The sequence below is a fragment of the Manacus candei genome, unplaced genomic scaffold (genome assembly GCF_025592945.1).
Source record: "Manacus candei isolate 608988 ecotype Guabito, Panama unplaced genomic scaffold, ASM2559294v1 h1tg000149l, whole genome shotgun sequence".
NCBI classification, from domain to species: Eukaryota; Metazoa; Chordata; class Aves; order Passeriformes; family Pipridae; genus Manacus; species Manacus candei.
The window spans coordinates 339773-355742 of NW_026138197.1; the positions used below are offsets into that span (position 1 = coordinate 339773).

The window sequence follows — 15970 nt, forward strand, 5'->3', positions numbered from 1 at the left end:
ATGCTCGATCTAAGGCAGTAGCTATAATTCTCTCTCTCTCTCTTTCTACTTCTTAATTTCCTTTTCTTAATATTTGGGTAACTTAAACTTGGATGGGTTGGAATTTGCTAAATCAATGCTTTGTGAAATGCTTTATGTTGGTTGAATGCTTCTTTTAAACTTTTTCCAAAATTTGCCAGTAAAAGTGTGTTATTTTGACCCCCTGAAAAGCTTTGCAGCATTTCTCCAGTGTGTGGCCTCACAGTATAAAAGTACTGAAGGCCCTTTTAATAAATCTGTCGGGTGGATTTTTGAAACCGGGTACCTTTTGACATAAAACCCCTTCGATGAGCTCATGAGAAGAGCCTGGGGTCTTACAGGTTGAGTGTGAGTTTTTCTGAAAAACCTAGTATCTTTTTCCTGTTTGTCTATGAGTTGACATTTGTTGAGGAGGGACAGTAATGGAGCAGCTTTGTGGGCACCTGGAAACCAGTCAAGGTCACCCCACCACATATCTCCACATGGCTTTGGAATGTCTCCAAGGCAAAGACTCCACAGCCTCTCTAGGGAACTTGAACCTGGGCTTGGTCACTCTCAAAGTAAGAAAGTGTTTTCTGATGTTTAGAGGTACCCTCCTGTGTTTCAGTTTTTCCAATTGCATTATGTTCTGTCCCTGGCACCTCTGGGAAGAACTTCCTTCAGGTGTTCATAAACATTGCTGAGATCCCCCCAAGCCTTCTGCTCTCCAGGCTGAACGGTCCCTGCTCTCCCAGCCTTTCTTCTGATGCCTGAAAAGCCAGAAAATAACTCTTTAAAACTCTTTTTGAGGATTAGGAAGCAAAAGCACTCATTTATTACAACAAGCCAGATGCACAGGAATATTTTCCAAAGTGTGCATCCCAAACTACATAGGTGTTACAACTTTATACTGTCATCTAATGACAATATTTGGACATTATCTCACCTGTTACACCCACTTCCAAAGCCATTCCTGTCTTAGTACCACCCTCAATACGCCTCCCGATTTTGATAGAGAACTCTTCATCTTGTTAAAATCCCTTTTCTATTGAAAATCTTAACAAAGAACATTAAACAGAACTTTTAGGAATTTTGCACAAAACTACTAGCTGTCTACAGGTACTAGCAAGCTATACTAAAATCTATATGATATAGATTTTAAGGCATCACTTCATGGGAGAAATCCTCCAGTCCCTAAGTCATCTGTGTGGGAATTCCCTGGACTCTCTCCACTCTGTCTGTATCTCTTTCATCCTGGGGAGCCCCAAACAGCAGCTGTGGCCTCTCCAGTGCTGAGCAGAAGGCAAAGATCCCCTGTCTCAACCTGTGGCCTCACTCCTCCAGTATTGCCTGGGATACCCTTTGTGGGAAGAGCAGGTTCCTCAGCTTGGAGCCCAGCAGAGCCCTCAGGTCCTTTTCTGCCTAGATGTTTTGCAGCTGGGTGTCCCCCAGCATGTGCTGATGCCTGGCCTTGTTCCTCCCCACTACAGGAATTTGCCCTTCTCCTTGCTGACCTTGCAGAGGTTCCTGTCAGCCCCTTTTTCTCCAGCCTGTTCAGGCCCATCTGGATGGCAGCAGGACCCCCCTGCCAGTCTGAGATCACCCTCCAACATGCTGAGGGGGCTCTCATCTCCAGACCTGAGGTGTGTGTTTCCTTTCCTCTCTGTGTCTGGTTTGCTTCAGCGTGGTTATTCTGAGCAGCTGCCACATGCCTGCTCACTCATCTGCCCACTGGGGGCAAATCAGGCTCTGCCAGTGCTGCCTCCTTCACCCTGCAAGCCTTGAATTGGGATGGGGCACAAAAACACCTTGTTCTCCTACATCTGTCTGAAAGGGACCATGATGGGGGACTTTCTGCTGCTGGGCCTTACACCCACAGCCCTCTCCTTTCCTCAATGGCACCCGGAGGGAGCTGAAATTCAGACACGTTCAGCACTTTCCCCTTCCTACCCTGAGCCAATTTCTCTTTTTTCCTACTGGCTCTGAGACCTTGGGCCAAGGTTTTGGAAAGGCCTTTCAGGGTGTTTGTGAGGCCTCCTGTGTTTTGTCTAGAGAGATGAGGGGCACAGAGGGTGATTTCCTCGATTCTTCTGATAACAAGGAATAATATTGACAGGAATAGGCAGATCCATCAGGTCAACAAGTGGCTCCGAGATTGGTGTAATCAGAAAAATTTGGGGTTTTTTGACCATGGGTTGATCGACTCAACACCTGGTCTGCTGATACCTGATACCTGGGATGCACCAGTCTCAGAGGGGAGAAAGTTCTAGCACAGGAGCCAGAGGGATTGTTGACTGAGCTTTCAACTGGCTTGAAAGGGGGAAGGAACAAAACCAGGCTCACCAGTGATAAGCGATGTAGTGCCAAAACTTGAGAAAATGAGCACTAAAAAAAGGGAAAGAAAAAAAGAAAGAAAGAAAAACCCGTAAAATCATAAATATAATCTTATCACCTGAGCCTATCCCAGGTGCAAGAAATGTGTCCTCTGTATTAAAAACCATAGTCTTAAAACAAAAAAGGGGGAATATGACACCCCAAGTAGATAAAGCTGTATTTACCCTGAATTTTTTGAATTTAGATCAATAAGTATTGTACAAAACCCCACAAGAAGATACCTAATGATAAGGTTCCATCGAGTTGTTAGCATGGGGAAGGGATAGCTTGTGTTTTGTCTCCCACAGGACCCTTTTGGCTTCCAACACGTTTGATGAAATGTTGTCGTGAGTGGACCCGACACACAATCCGATCCTGCAAATGCAGAACCTGTCCCTGAAGAATCCCGGGAGGAGACTGATGAATGCTGAGCTGCACAAGCCCTGCCCAGATGTCACATGGAAGACAATATTCTAGGGATATTTCATTGTATCATGAACACTAACTGGCATGACTCAGTCCTGGTGTGTGTCTCTCACTCATTTGCCTTCTTGGCCGCACCTGACGTTGTGATTACTGTTACTAACAATCCCTTTAACATCACTGTAAATGATCAATATTTTAGTTATATCATGAATCAAAATATATCCACTCTCAGTTTATCATCGGTAATTCCCACGTGCAGAGGAGCTGAACTGTGGCTCCCAGTGAACCAAGCCAGAGCCTGGCAGGATGATGCAGGATACAGGAAATTAATGAAACTGTTAACGCAGTCAAGAAATATATTTATATAAAATGAATTATTTATTATGAGAAATTGTTGCAGAGCAATTTAAATTTAGTAGTAGAATGGCTAAGGCTTAGTAGGAGAGTAGGCCTAGAAAGCAACACTCCAAAGTAGTAAGTTAGCAACCTTGTTTGTGTGCTGAAGAAGTGGAAACAATAATCAAAGGATCTAGTCAAGCATGTATATAACGATTTGTTACCTTGGATGTGGCAAGGGTCTGTTAAACAGTTTCTAGGGGTAAGACAACTTAAGCAGATTTATGATTAGAGTAGATGATTATTAATTGTTATCAGTATGAAGTATGAGCTTGTTTGTAACTGCACCTGGTTTGCTGTGGAAACTGTAACTGTTTTGCTGTGGAAACTGCACGTAAACTTGTTTGTGTATAAAAGCTGAACTGAGAATGAGGGTCTTCGGAATCCTGACTTGGGACGTAAGTCCGCAGGTTCCCGGGGCCCAGAATAAAGCACCACATAAACCGGCACTCTGTTGGTTTGTGTTTTTGTTACGGGCAACAGTTTTCTGGCGACCCAGGTATGGGACTCCGGGGGTAGCTGGGGCGGCTCACGAGCTGATCCACTCCATGCTGGCATCCAGGTGATTTCTGGGGAGACATCGACCCGTGCCCGACCCTGCGCCCACCGGACAACCATCCAGGTAAGCCCAGAGGTGCTTTATTCTTTTACGTTTGTTGGTTGGGAGCCTGCCTATAAGACGGGATAATGAGTTTCCCGCTGGGTTGGGCTAAAGGTACCTTGGTTGGGAAGCCTAGGTGCTGGTCGTAAGACGTAGCGAAAGCCGCGCTGTACCAGCACTCGCCACTCAGAGGGAGAATTGGCGAGTTGGTTTTGGTTTTGGTTTTGGTTTTGGAATACGTAATTGGTTTATATCGTTGTGTTATTGCGCTGGTCGTAAAACGTATTGGTTTATATCGTTGTGTTATTGTGAATTTGATTTTGAATCCAGACTGTGGTGTGTGTGTGTGAGTCAGTATGATGCCATTTAAAACCTTTAGAGCACTATCTTGTGCAGAAAAAGATATCCCCAGCGATTCTCCGCTTGGTTCCTTGTTAAAACATTGGAAGGAAGGAAATTTCGGACGAGAGTTAAGCAGGAAACAATTGATTGATTATTGTAATAATGTATGGCCTCAATATGAGACAGAAGGAATGCAGTGGCCTAGGAATGGTACATTGACTCTGGAAATTATAACCCCCTTGATGCAATATTTACGAGAGAATGAGAAGTGGGATGAAATACCATATCTAGATTTGTTCTATTATTTAGAACGTAAGACTGAATGGCAAAAGGAATGTGGTATGTTAATATTGAAAGAACTGGATGATGATAAATGTAAAGAATGTCAAGAGCGGAGTATGTTGATATTGAAAGGATTGGATGATAAATATGAGCGGAAAATACGGTTTTCAGAACCAGAGGAGGATGTGTCTTTGTTAGTCTCCCCCGGTATAACTCCAAGTGCGCCCCCGGGAGATAGTCTCCCTTCACATGTGAGGGCACAATCACCCACCATGCCCCCGTTAGAATCGTCCTCGGATGAGGAAGTAACGAGAGGACGAGGATGTGATTTTGATAGAACTCCGCTAGCAGAACGGACTCGGAAGGGGCGAAAAGAAAGGGGAAGGAGTAGAGAAAAGAGACGGGGAGGGGGAAGGGAGAGAGACGTTTCACTCTCACCCCCTAGATTGATGGCCCCTTTGCGGGAGGCAATTGGAGCGGACGGAAAGAAAGTCATGGTAAAAGTTCCTTTTTCACCTAGTGATTTATTAATTTGGAAACAGTCAGCTGGAACATGTAGAGAAAACCCGGAGCGGGTGGCTCGTATTATAAAAATGGTTATAAAAACTCAAAATCCAGACTGGAATGATTTACAGGTATTGTTAGATACAATTCTGGATTCAACAGAAAAGGAAATGGTATTAAGGGTGATGGTGGAAAAAGCGAAAGAAAGAATTCGAACTCTGCCCCGGGCGGTGCGGGGAACAGTGAATGATTTCGTGCCGCGGGAGGATCCCGAGTGGGACCCGAATGTAGACAAAGATTATAAAAGGTTAAGAATTTATCAAGAATTATTGGTAGAGGGAGTACGAAGTGGGATACCAAAAACGCTGAACTGGTCAAAGTTATACTCAGTAAGGCAAGATAAGGGGGAATCTCCTTCAGCCTTTTTGGAGAGGTTAAAAGAGACAGCTCGGAAATATACAGATTTAGATGTTGAAACTGAATCAGGAAAATTGCAATTAGCATTGATTTTTATGGGACAATCACAAGAAGACATTAGGAAAAAACTTCAGAAGTTGGAGGGTGAGGAGACAAGAGATTTGGAAAAATTATTAGGAGTGGCATGGAAGGTGTATAATAATAGAGAAAAGGAAGCTACTAAGAAGCAGCAGACAAGCTTGTTAGCACTCCTGCAAGCTTCAGGAGGGAACAATGGGGCCGGTAGCCATAGAGGAAGAGGTCGCGGTAAAAGGGGAAGGGGAGGAATGGGTAGAGGATTTAACAATCAGTCGGGATTTGGAAATCAATATGGGGGAGGGCGTGGTAGGATAGGACCAAATCAGTGTGCTCTTTGTAAAGGACAAGGACATTGGAAAAACGAATGCCCACTGAACGCTGGAAATGGAATAAATCCGTGGAATCCCCAAGGTTTTGCAAATCCACAAAACCCTGTTGGTATGGGCGCGCCACGAGGTGTCGCACAAGCATTTATGTTAGGGAATTACCGAGGTCAAAGCCGGCTAGATTCAGACTTAAAGGTTGTTTTAGAAGTAGAGGGAGAGCCGACAGAATTTAGGATAGATACTGGAGCTAGTTTTTCGGCAATGAATAAATTGATGGGGTCACTAAGTGATTCAACTGCATGGGTGGTAGGAGTTTCCGGACAGATAGAGGAAAAGGCGTTTCTGCGACCCTTAGATATCAAATTTAGAGGAAAAGAACTAGACCATCAATTTTTGTATATGCCTAACAGTCCTGAATGTTTACTAGGAAGGGATTTGCTTTCAGCCTTGCAAGCTAAAATTATATTTGAAAAAGGGAGAGTCAAAATGGAAATTCCGGAAGAGAACTTAGCAAAAATTTTTGTTGTGAAAGAAGTAGAAAAAGAAGAGATACCTCAGGAAATAGAACAAGCTGTAGTGCCTTGGGTATGGGAAACAGGGGTCCCTGGAAAATCCAAAGCTGCTACCCCAGTTAGAATAGAATTAAAAGAAGGAGCACGACCCGTTAGAGTGAGACAATACCCAATTAGTTTAGAAGCCAGGAAAGGAATAGCTCCCATGATCACACAGTTTTTAATTTTAGGGATATTAAAAGAATGTGAGTCAGAGTTTAATACTCCCATTTTTCCGATAAAAAAGCCAAATGGTAAGTATAGGTTAGTGCAAGACTTGAGAGCAGTAAACCTCATCACAAAAGATATCCACCCGGTTGTAGCTAACCCTTACACCTTGTTAACATCTGTTTCTGAGAGATTTCAGTGGTTTACAGTGATTGATCTAAAGGATGCCTTCTTCTGCATACCACTGGCACGGGAAAGTTGGAAAATCTTTGCCTTTGAATGGGAGAACCCAGAGACTGGACGGAAGCGACAGCTTACTTGGACTCGATTACCACAAGGATTCAAATGCTCACCCACGATATTTGGTAATCAGTTAGCAAAGGAACTTGAAGAATGGAAGACTACTCAGGTAAAAGAATCTCCTTTTTCATATATAATACTTCAATATGTTGATGACATCTTTTTGGGAGCTACAGAGCAGGGACTTTGCCGTCAATTAACCATTGAACTGTTAAACATGCTGGGACAAGCAGGTTATCGAGTTTCAAAAGAAAAAGCACAACTAGTAAAACAGAAAGTTATTTATCTGGGATGCGAAATCTCTCAAGGAATCCGGCACTTAGGAACAAATAGGGTTCAAGCAATATGTGCTATCCCTGTGCCCCGAAATAATCAGGAACTGAGATCTTTTTTAGGAATGGTCGGGTAGTGCAGACTGTGGATTCCCAACTTTGGACTAACTGCCAGACCCTTATATGAAGCAGTAAAGGAGTCCAAGCTGACCTGGGGGACGAAGCAAGAGAAAGCGTTCCAGGAATTGAAAAGAGCCCTCCAGGAAGCACCTGCCCTGGGACTGCCAGACCCAACCAAGGAATTTCAGCTCTATGTCTGCGAGAGACAACGAATGGCTTTAGGAGTCCTCACTCAACGACTAGGATCCTGGAAAAGACCGGTTGGGTATTTCTCCAAACAGCTAGACGCAGTAAGTGGGGGATGGCCAGGGTGTCTCAGAGCTGTGGCAACGACAGTTACTTTAATACAAGAAGCACGAAAATTGACTCTGGGAAAACACATGGTAGTGTACGTGCCCCACATGGTCATAGCAGTTTTAGAACAAAAAGGGAGGCATTGGCTCTCATCTAGCCGTATGTTACAGTATCAAGCTTTGTTAAGAGAACAAGATGATGTTGAACTGAAAATCACTAACCATATCAACCCAGCAGAATTCCTTAGGTCTACACAGGAAGAAGGTATCCTGGAGCATGACTGTGTAGAGACCATTGAACAAGTCTACGCGAGCAGAAGAGACTTGAAGGATGAGCCATTGACAGATCCTGACTGGGAGTTGTTCACTGACGGATCTAGCTTTGTGGAAAATGGCACCAGGTATGCTGGGTATGCAGTGGTCACTCTACAACAAGTGATAGAAGCAAACGCACTACCCCCAGGTACGTCTGCACAAAAGGCTGAGATATGGGCATTGGTGAGAGCTTTAATATTAAGCCAAGGAAGGAGAGTTAATATATGGACTGACTCCAAATATGCTTTTGGGGTAGTTCATGTTCACGGAGCACTCTGGAAAGAGAAAGGACTTCTTACTTCTCAGGGGACAACGATTAAACATCGAGAAGAAGTTTTACAATTGCTAGAGGCAATACACAAGCCCTCAGCAGTGGCAATAATGCATGTTAAAGGACATCAGACTGATCCCGGACGAGAATTTCAAGGTAATCAACAGGCTGACCAAGCGGCTAAACAAGCCGCGAGAGAAGTATGGACTCAGATGGTTCTTTTGCCTGTTCGAAATAATCCAGCAATAGCATATATGGAAGAAAAACCACATTATTCACAGGAAGATGAGAAATTAGCTCAATTGACAAATGCAAGGAAAAATGTTAAAGGGTGGTACATTTCCCCCACAGGACAAGTGATTCTACCTGTCAGAATAATGAAAGCAGTGCTTGAAACGGAACACAATAAGTGCCACTGGGGTGCAGAAGCAATGGTAAAATTTTTGAAAAATGAAGTTCTCTCAAACCAGATGTTAACACTAGCAAAAAGGGTAAATGCAATGTGTCCTATGTGTATAAAGAATAACCCAGTAGTCAGGAAGCAGGTGCAGATGGGAAAATTACAGATAGGTCAGTTACCGGGAGATTACTGGCAAGTAGATTTTTCTGAGTTGCCTAAGGCCCAATCCTATAAGTATTTGTTAGTATATGTCTGCACCTTTTCAGGATGGCCTGAGGCTTTTCCCTGTAGGACTAATCAGGCAAAGGAAGTGGTAAAAACTCTCTTGAGGGAAATCATCCCAAGATTTGGAGTTCCCCTAGGATTGTCCTCTGATCGAGGACCGCACTTTATAGCAGGGATAGTCCAAGATGTGTCGGTTGTATTAGGAATAACATGGAATCTCCATACGCCATGGAGACCACAGTCTAGTGGACAAGTTGAAAGGATGAATCAGACATTGAAAGGTCAATTGAAGAAAATCTGTCAGGAAGCCAAGATTCCGTGGCCCCAAGCATTATCCATTGCCCTGTTGAGAATTAGGATCAAACCGAGAGAAAGGATAGGAGTAAGTCCATATGAGATATTGTATGGCAAACCCTATCATGCAGCTACCTACCAAGGGGATCCTCATATAGTGGGTGATCAAGCAGTATTTAATTATGTGTTATCTTTAAATAAGACTCTCACAGCCCTCAGAGGAGCGTTGCAGTGGAATCGACCTTTGCCCCTGGAGAATTCAGTGCATGACATTTCTCCGGGAGATCATGTCTACGTGAGAAACTGGTCGGTGGAGCCACTGAAGGAAACATGGGACGGTCCTCGCCAGGTGATAATGACGACCTACACAGCAGTAAAAGTCGAAGGAATCGACAGCTGGATCCATTATACTCGGGTCAAGAAGGTTCCAGTCTCGTGGTCGGTAGAACCTCTCTCACCCACAAGGATGGTATTTCGAGCCAACAATTGAGGATCGTGGTGTTCCTGGGGTTGATGAGTTTAGCAGAGACCACCGTGAGAATTGAGACCCCGGATCCTTATTTATTTGTACCAGAACACACTGATGTAAATTTAACTTGTCTGTTTTCTGATGACCAGGGAGTTGAATTAAGGGATGTCAACGTCAAGTGGAGATGGAGAGATCAAGATCAAACCATGACAGAAGGAGTGACAACAGTTTGGGATGCTACACAACAAAAAGGTTACACCGTTCTGCAGGTACCCAAAGTGTCCAAAGCTATGGAAGGGACATATATGTGTGTAGTTTGGATTTGGGAAAGTTTTGATTATGGACATATAGAAATACAGACAATAAACATGACTCAGAAAACGGCGACCAAAGTGCAAGTTATACCCACTAGGAAACAATCGGACATGTGGGATGGTCCTCCCTTAAAGATCAATTGTACTTTCCAATTTGATGATTGTCAAAAATCAGTTAAAGTAAAATGGTGGAAATTGAATATGGCAAATCAATCTTGGGAATCACAAAGTCAAGGAGTTAGCTGGTGGTCAAATAGTAAGGGAGGTAAAGGGTGGCTGAATATTTCTAATCCCAGAATAGGAAAGACAGAAGGTACATTTCTTTGTGTGGTCACATGTGGAGAAGAAAAAGATTATGGGATAAGGACAGCAGTGGCTGTACCACATCAAGGAGTAAGAGTCAGACCAGAATACAGTGTTTATCTGGCCCTGGAAGGAAGAAATCTGACTCTAAGTTGTAAAATTCCAGAAGGACAGTATTCTGAATATGGATGGTGGTTTAAAGGACAGAACTTGAAAGTCGGGAAGAGACATCAGATTGTAAAGAGGGCAGATGCAATAGTTTTGAAAATCAAAGAAATACGAAGAGGAGAAGATGAGGGCAAATATACTTGCTGGATAAATAGAGATGACTGGTGGGATACCGGACTTACTGCCGTCTACATAAGGACTGAAAGAATAACCCGGCAAGTAAGTAACCTGCAGATTCCAGATAGAGAAGTGGGACAAGAAAACCTAGTCGTAGGCCTAATTCGTGATTTTGGGAAAGTACAGAATGTCACAAAAATCACTGCGTGTCTCCCTATGCCTCATGCTGCAGGAGACCCAATCCCATGGGGAATAATTCCAGTGCCAGAAATTCCTAAAATGTTTAAGAATACTACATGGAATTGCAGGTTTGTAACCAAAACATGGAATGAAGTGACAGATGCATGTTTATTAAGGGACAAAATGACTAAAAAAACAATGTGAACAGATGCCTGGATTTTTCCGATGGGTAGTAGTTGGAACATGGGTAACAAGCGAAAACATTGACAAATTAAAGGGATCTTGTTTAGTTACAGATTCAGTAATATACCCATGTTCTAAAGTTCCAGCTCAAATAAAACGAGAAAAACAAGAAAAAGTATGTCAAAATATTACTAGCTCTACAACCATGGAAGAGTGGCAAACAATTTGGGGACCCAGCCTATTAGAGACTTATAGTTATATTGGAAAAGTACAGTGGTGCATTTACTGGAAAGGGAAAAAGAATCAAACTTATTCTACAGGAAATAGAGGAAATCATAATTGGAGGACAGAAACACGCACAAAAGAAAATTGGAATTGTACTCGAACATACACGTGATACCCCAGACGATGAAATAGGTTTAATACCAGTCAAAACACTTTTACAGTTAGGATGTGAATGTCGGGGATATAATCATACTATTAAGGGATCTGTGAAAAACATTGATTGCCGTACCATCACAGTTAGGAGTCCAGGAAATTTGGTGTGGGTAATGGGGCATGGCCAGTGGACCACCCACATGCCAATAGATGGTCCGGTTGTACCTGTCACACTAGGGATACCTACTCTCTGTCCATTCTGGAAGCAAGATAAGTTAACATCAGTAGAAATACGACCACGGGGAAAAAGAGAAATTAGTAAAGATATTGATGATTTGGGGTTGGGAGATTGGCATGAACCATCAGCAGGAGTTAAATTTGGATGGGCCTTAGAGTCTCTGTTTGCACCAATCTCAACATACCGTAACAGAGAGATGCTGTTTAAATTAATGGGACAAACTGAAAGGTTAGCAGCAGTCACTAAGAAAGGATTTAAAGATCTAAATTTACAATTACAAGCCACCTCTAGAATGACTATACAAAATCGCATGGCATTAGACCTGATATTACTCAAAGAACATGGAGTTTGAGTGGCTACCTGCATGCAAAGAACGAGCATTGTTGTGTACACATCCGAAATGTCACTCAAGAAGTTGAAAAAGACATTGATCAACTCGAACAAATTGACGAGAATGTTCATGAACTACAAAAGGAAGCAGAACACAATTAGATAGGAAAATTATTCAGCTCCCAAGGTCTTCATGTGTCAGGATGGATATCTTCTGTTATCCAGTACAGAATTCTGATTGTAATAATTATTGTCATAGCTATAACTGTTTATAAGTGTCTTTTAGGAATGACTGTGAAAGAAGGTCAACATACGAGACGCATCATGAAAGCCATAACAAGAAAAGAAGTAATCTCACCGCAAGATGGATCACCTCCTGCCTATCAAGAAACTACAACTTGAAGATTTCTACGTTTGAGCATCCTTGCAGGCAAACCCGGAAGAATGCTCAAAAGGGGGGACATGTTGCAGAATAATTCGAATTTAGTAGTAGAATGGCTAAGGCTTAGTAGGAGAGTAGGCCCAGAAAGCAATGCTTCTAAGTAGTAAGCAAGCAACCTTGTTTGTGAGTGTGGAATGTGCTGAAGAGATGGCAACAATAATCAAAGGATTAAGTCAAGCATGTATATAATGATTTGTTACCTGGGATGTGGTAAGGGTCTGTTAATCAGTTTCTAGGGGTAAGACAGCTTAAGTAAGATTTATGATTAGAATAGATGATTATTAATTGTTATCAGTATGAAGTAGGAGCTTGCTTGTAACTGTATTGTTGTAGAAACTGCTATGAGCTTGTTTGTAACTGAATGTAACTGTTTTGCCGTGGAAACAGCATGTAAACTTGTTTGTGTATAAAAGCTGAACTGAGAATGGAGGTCTTCGGAATCCTGACTTGGGACGCTAGTCCTCAGGTTCCCGGGGCCCCGAATAAAGCACCACATAAACCAGCACTCTGTTGGTTTGTGTTTTTATTTGTTACGGGCAACATTTCTGCTGTGCCTTTTGCAACCCATCTGGTCTCTCTCGCATTGGCCTCTTTAGCCACCAGCGCGCTTGTAGCAAATGTGGGGAGAGCCCTTCCAAATCTTCCTTGGCCAAGCCTAGCCAGGATCTGGCTGCCATCCACCACACTGGTCTCCAAATGAGGCTGGAGCTTTGCCAGCTCTTCTTGCAGTTGGCATTTGCTCTTCTCCAGGTTTTCCCACTTCCCACGCAGGCTAGACAGCTCGTCTTGCAAACCCTGACTTGTGGCTTCCAGCTGCGTGCGCTTTTGACATTCCCTCTCCAGCTGCTGGGAAAGTTCAGCAACCTGCAGACAGAAAGAACAAAAAAAGAACTCAGCGGGATGGAAAGGCAGTGAATTCCGGGAAAACCCCAAAAGGGGACCTTAAAGGGACCTTAAAGATCATCCGCTTCCAAGCCTCCTGCTTGCCCATGCCTCAATCCCATGCTACGCGCCTGTCCCGCTGATTACAACTCCTGGCGCGTGGTTTCCACGTCTCCTGCTATCATGCTCTGCAGTCTGGCAGGGATGTGCTATCACACTGACTGCTGACTACAGGGCATACTCGGACCAGCGCTATTGCAGAGCTTGCAGCATTGCTGCAAAATTAGAAGGCCGTGAAGACTTCCCAAGGAGTAGGGAGCTCTGCTGTTTCATGGAGGAAGACGTAGCAGGAACTACACCAGCAAAGGCCTCCTATCCAGAGTAACAGATTAAAGCAAGGTCCAGGGAAGAAACTGCTAGAACGAAGATCACTGATGAAGAAAAAGGTGTCTCACAGATGTCTGGTGGCATTTGGCACTCACGGTGACATCAGCCATTTCAAATAGGTCACACACACCCTACGTGTCAATTTAGTGGAGAACTTAGGGGGGAGGTTCCTGTGCCACAGTGCTCTTTCCCACGGTTTCTCTTGTCAAAGAATGGAGTTCCACAGCTCATTGCTTCCAGTTCCGTATTTTTGGGCCTTGGACCACTCTGGAAAATTTGGACAAACCTGATGACCAGAAGTCTTCCACTTTACCACAGATGCCTGAGACCCAGGCTTCTGCTCGGTCCCAAACCGATGCCAAGACGTCCCAGGCCACTTGAATCCAGAAGTGGACTTGCAGCCAGGTGTCCGATGACGGCGCTGCTTGGGACTGCAGATCTGCTTCTGTGGCGCTCCCAAAGGAGCTTGGTGTTGGCCTCTGCAAGTCTCTCATTAGCTCTGAAACATTCACAAGCACACACAGAGTCAGCTTTGGCAGGAAGGCTTTCGCAAAGTTACCCTCCACGGCCTTCACTATTACCCCACTTCTAAAAGCCAAGGGCATGAAGACCGTCCAAAACCAGCACATCCTTTGATCGGAGCTTGTTCACAGGGCCTGTTTCTAAGAAATCACACCAAGTGCAAGGAGCAGACAGTGTCACCTCCAGAAGAACTCTGGCCTACCCTGGCCTTCTCAAGGAAAGCTCAACCCTCAGACCCGCTGCCAAAACCCAAGCCAAACAAGAGCCTTCTTAGTTTGGATTCACAGAATCCAACTCTCTTCTCCCAGAGGCCTCTCCTCATTCAAACAGGAAAGGGTACAAGATTCGTCTTTTCTCTCCCCCACAGGATGAGGAGATTAGAGACTGGCAAAAAGACTGCCTGCTAAAACAACAGCAACTTGAAAAAGACACCAGCAATGCCAGAGTGGCGCTACTGTGCTGTTACTGCTGGAACTCTAAGGAGAAAGGAAGACAGGTCTGAGGAAGGCAAGGTCTTAAGGAACTTTCCCCACAAAGATGCCACGTTCTGCTTTCACACCTGACGCTGGCCAGATGTAGAAAAGGGATTTAAGAAGGAAAATGCACGAGGAAAAAGGAGTCTCTTAGTACCAGTCCAAAAAAGCAGGGACTTACCTTTCCAGTCTCTTGGCTAGGCTTTTTCTGCTTTTTGCTTCCACCACATACAGTTCTTTATACTTTTCCACTTCTGCCTGGGTGGATTCTTTTTGAAAAGGTCTTTCTGCTTGGTTGCTTCTTATCCTTCCCAGTGCACGGTCAAGATCTCTAATTCTCTCTTCTAACTGGTTTTTCAGGGAGTCCAGATGACTGCTTCGGATTTTTTCTAATGTGTCCTGGTGGGCTGCCTGTGCCTGAAGGAGACAGTGCACCTTCAACCACCACAAGAAAAAGAGAGCTCTGCCCAGCACAAAATTGCACACACCCACTTTCAAGGGCCCAGCTCTGCACAGAGAGGTGGTTCTGCCTCCTCACTCCCAGCAGCAACCAAGGCAGAACCCAGCAGCTACCAAGGCAAACAATTCTTTGCAGTGGGAAAGAAGACCAAACTAGCACTCTTATTCAAAGCTACTAAGGAAGACACACTGTATCTGTAGGACAGAGCACAGCGAAAAGGATTCTTCAAAGACAAGAAGAGCATCCCCCACCCCTGTCATTTAAGTGACTCCTTTGCAGAGCACCTTCCCCCCTACAAGGACAAAGCAGCACCTCTAGGTCTGGCCATGACAGCTGCAAGTTGCAAAACCCATTCAAGGATGAGCAGTGAGAAGCAGAGCAGCCCACAGAGATCCCCCCCAAGCACTGCAACGTGCCAATCTGCCTTGGGCAGCCTTTGCATTCAGGGACCTGCCGGCACGTGACACGCCCACGACAGCACTCCTGCCCAGCCAGATTGCCTTCTGCCACTGCCTTCAGCAAAGACAGAAGCTAACCCACAGAATACAGGAGCAAAAGAAAAACACCAAAACCCGTGGCCACAACAGAAGTTTACGTAGCGCCTGTGGACGCTGGGGAGAAATTCACTTACTTGCAAAAACTCATTGACTTCCTGGAGTTTTTGTCTGAGTTCCCGGTCGGCTTGCTCTTCCACCTCTTTTTTCCATTGTTCGAGTTGGCTGCGATCCACCAAGTCAGTCTCCAAATGATGCCGGAGTTTTGCCAGCTCTTCTTGCAGCTGGCATTTGTCCATCTCCAGCTTCTCGCACTTCCCACGCAGGCTAGACAGCTCGTCTTGCAAATCTTGATTTTTGGCTTCCAGCTGCGTGCACTTTTGACATTCCCTGTCCAGCTGCTGGGAAAGTTCAGCAACCTGCAGGCAGAAAGAAAAAAACAGGAACTCGGCGGGATGGAAAGGCAGTGAATTCTGGGAAAACCTCAAAAGGGGGCGGCCAGGGAGACTATATTCATCATCTGCTGCCTCAGGACTAGAAACAAAGTCCAACCAGCCTCTTCTTTTCCAGCAAGAACAGCTTTCCCATCATTTCTCATAGGATTCCTCAGCTTCCCATCCTTTCCCAGTTCCTCTTGCAAAAATGCTCCAAGCTTCTGCACTCCAAAGGAATCACTGCA

The 15970-nt window shown here is 44.5% G+C and overlaps 1 long non-coding RNA gene across 1 annotated transcript; it reads right to left on the minus strand.

Moving 5' to 3' along the window:
* Positions 1-13509: 13509 nt before the first annotated feature.
* LOC127463063 (uncharacterized) lies at positions 13510-15523 on the minus strand. The gene is made up of 3 exons (XR_007900651.1): positions 15429-15523; positions 14519-14754; positions 13510-13841 (listed from the first exon to the last, which is right to left on the minus strand). It is a non-coding gene; the product is annotated as an uncharacterized LOC127463063 (long non-coding RNA).
* Between the last annotated feature and the right edge of the window lie 447 nt (positions 15524-15970).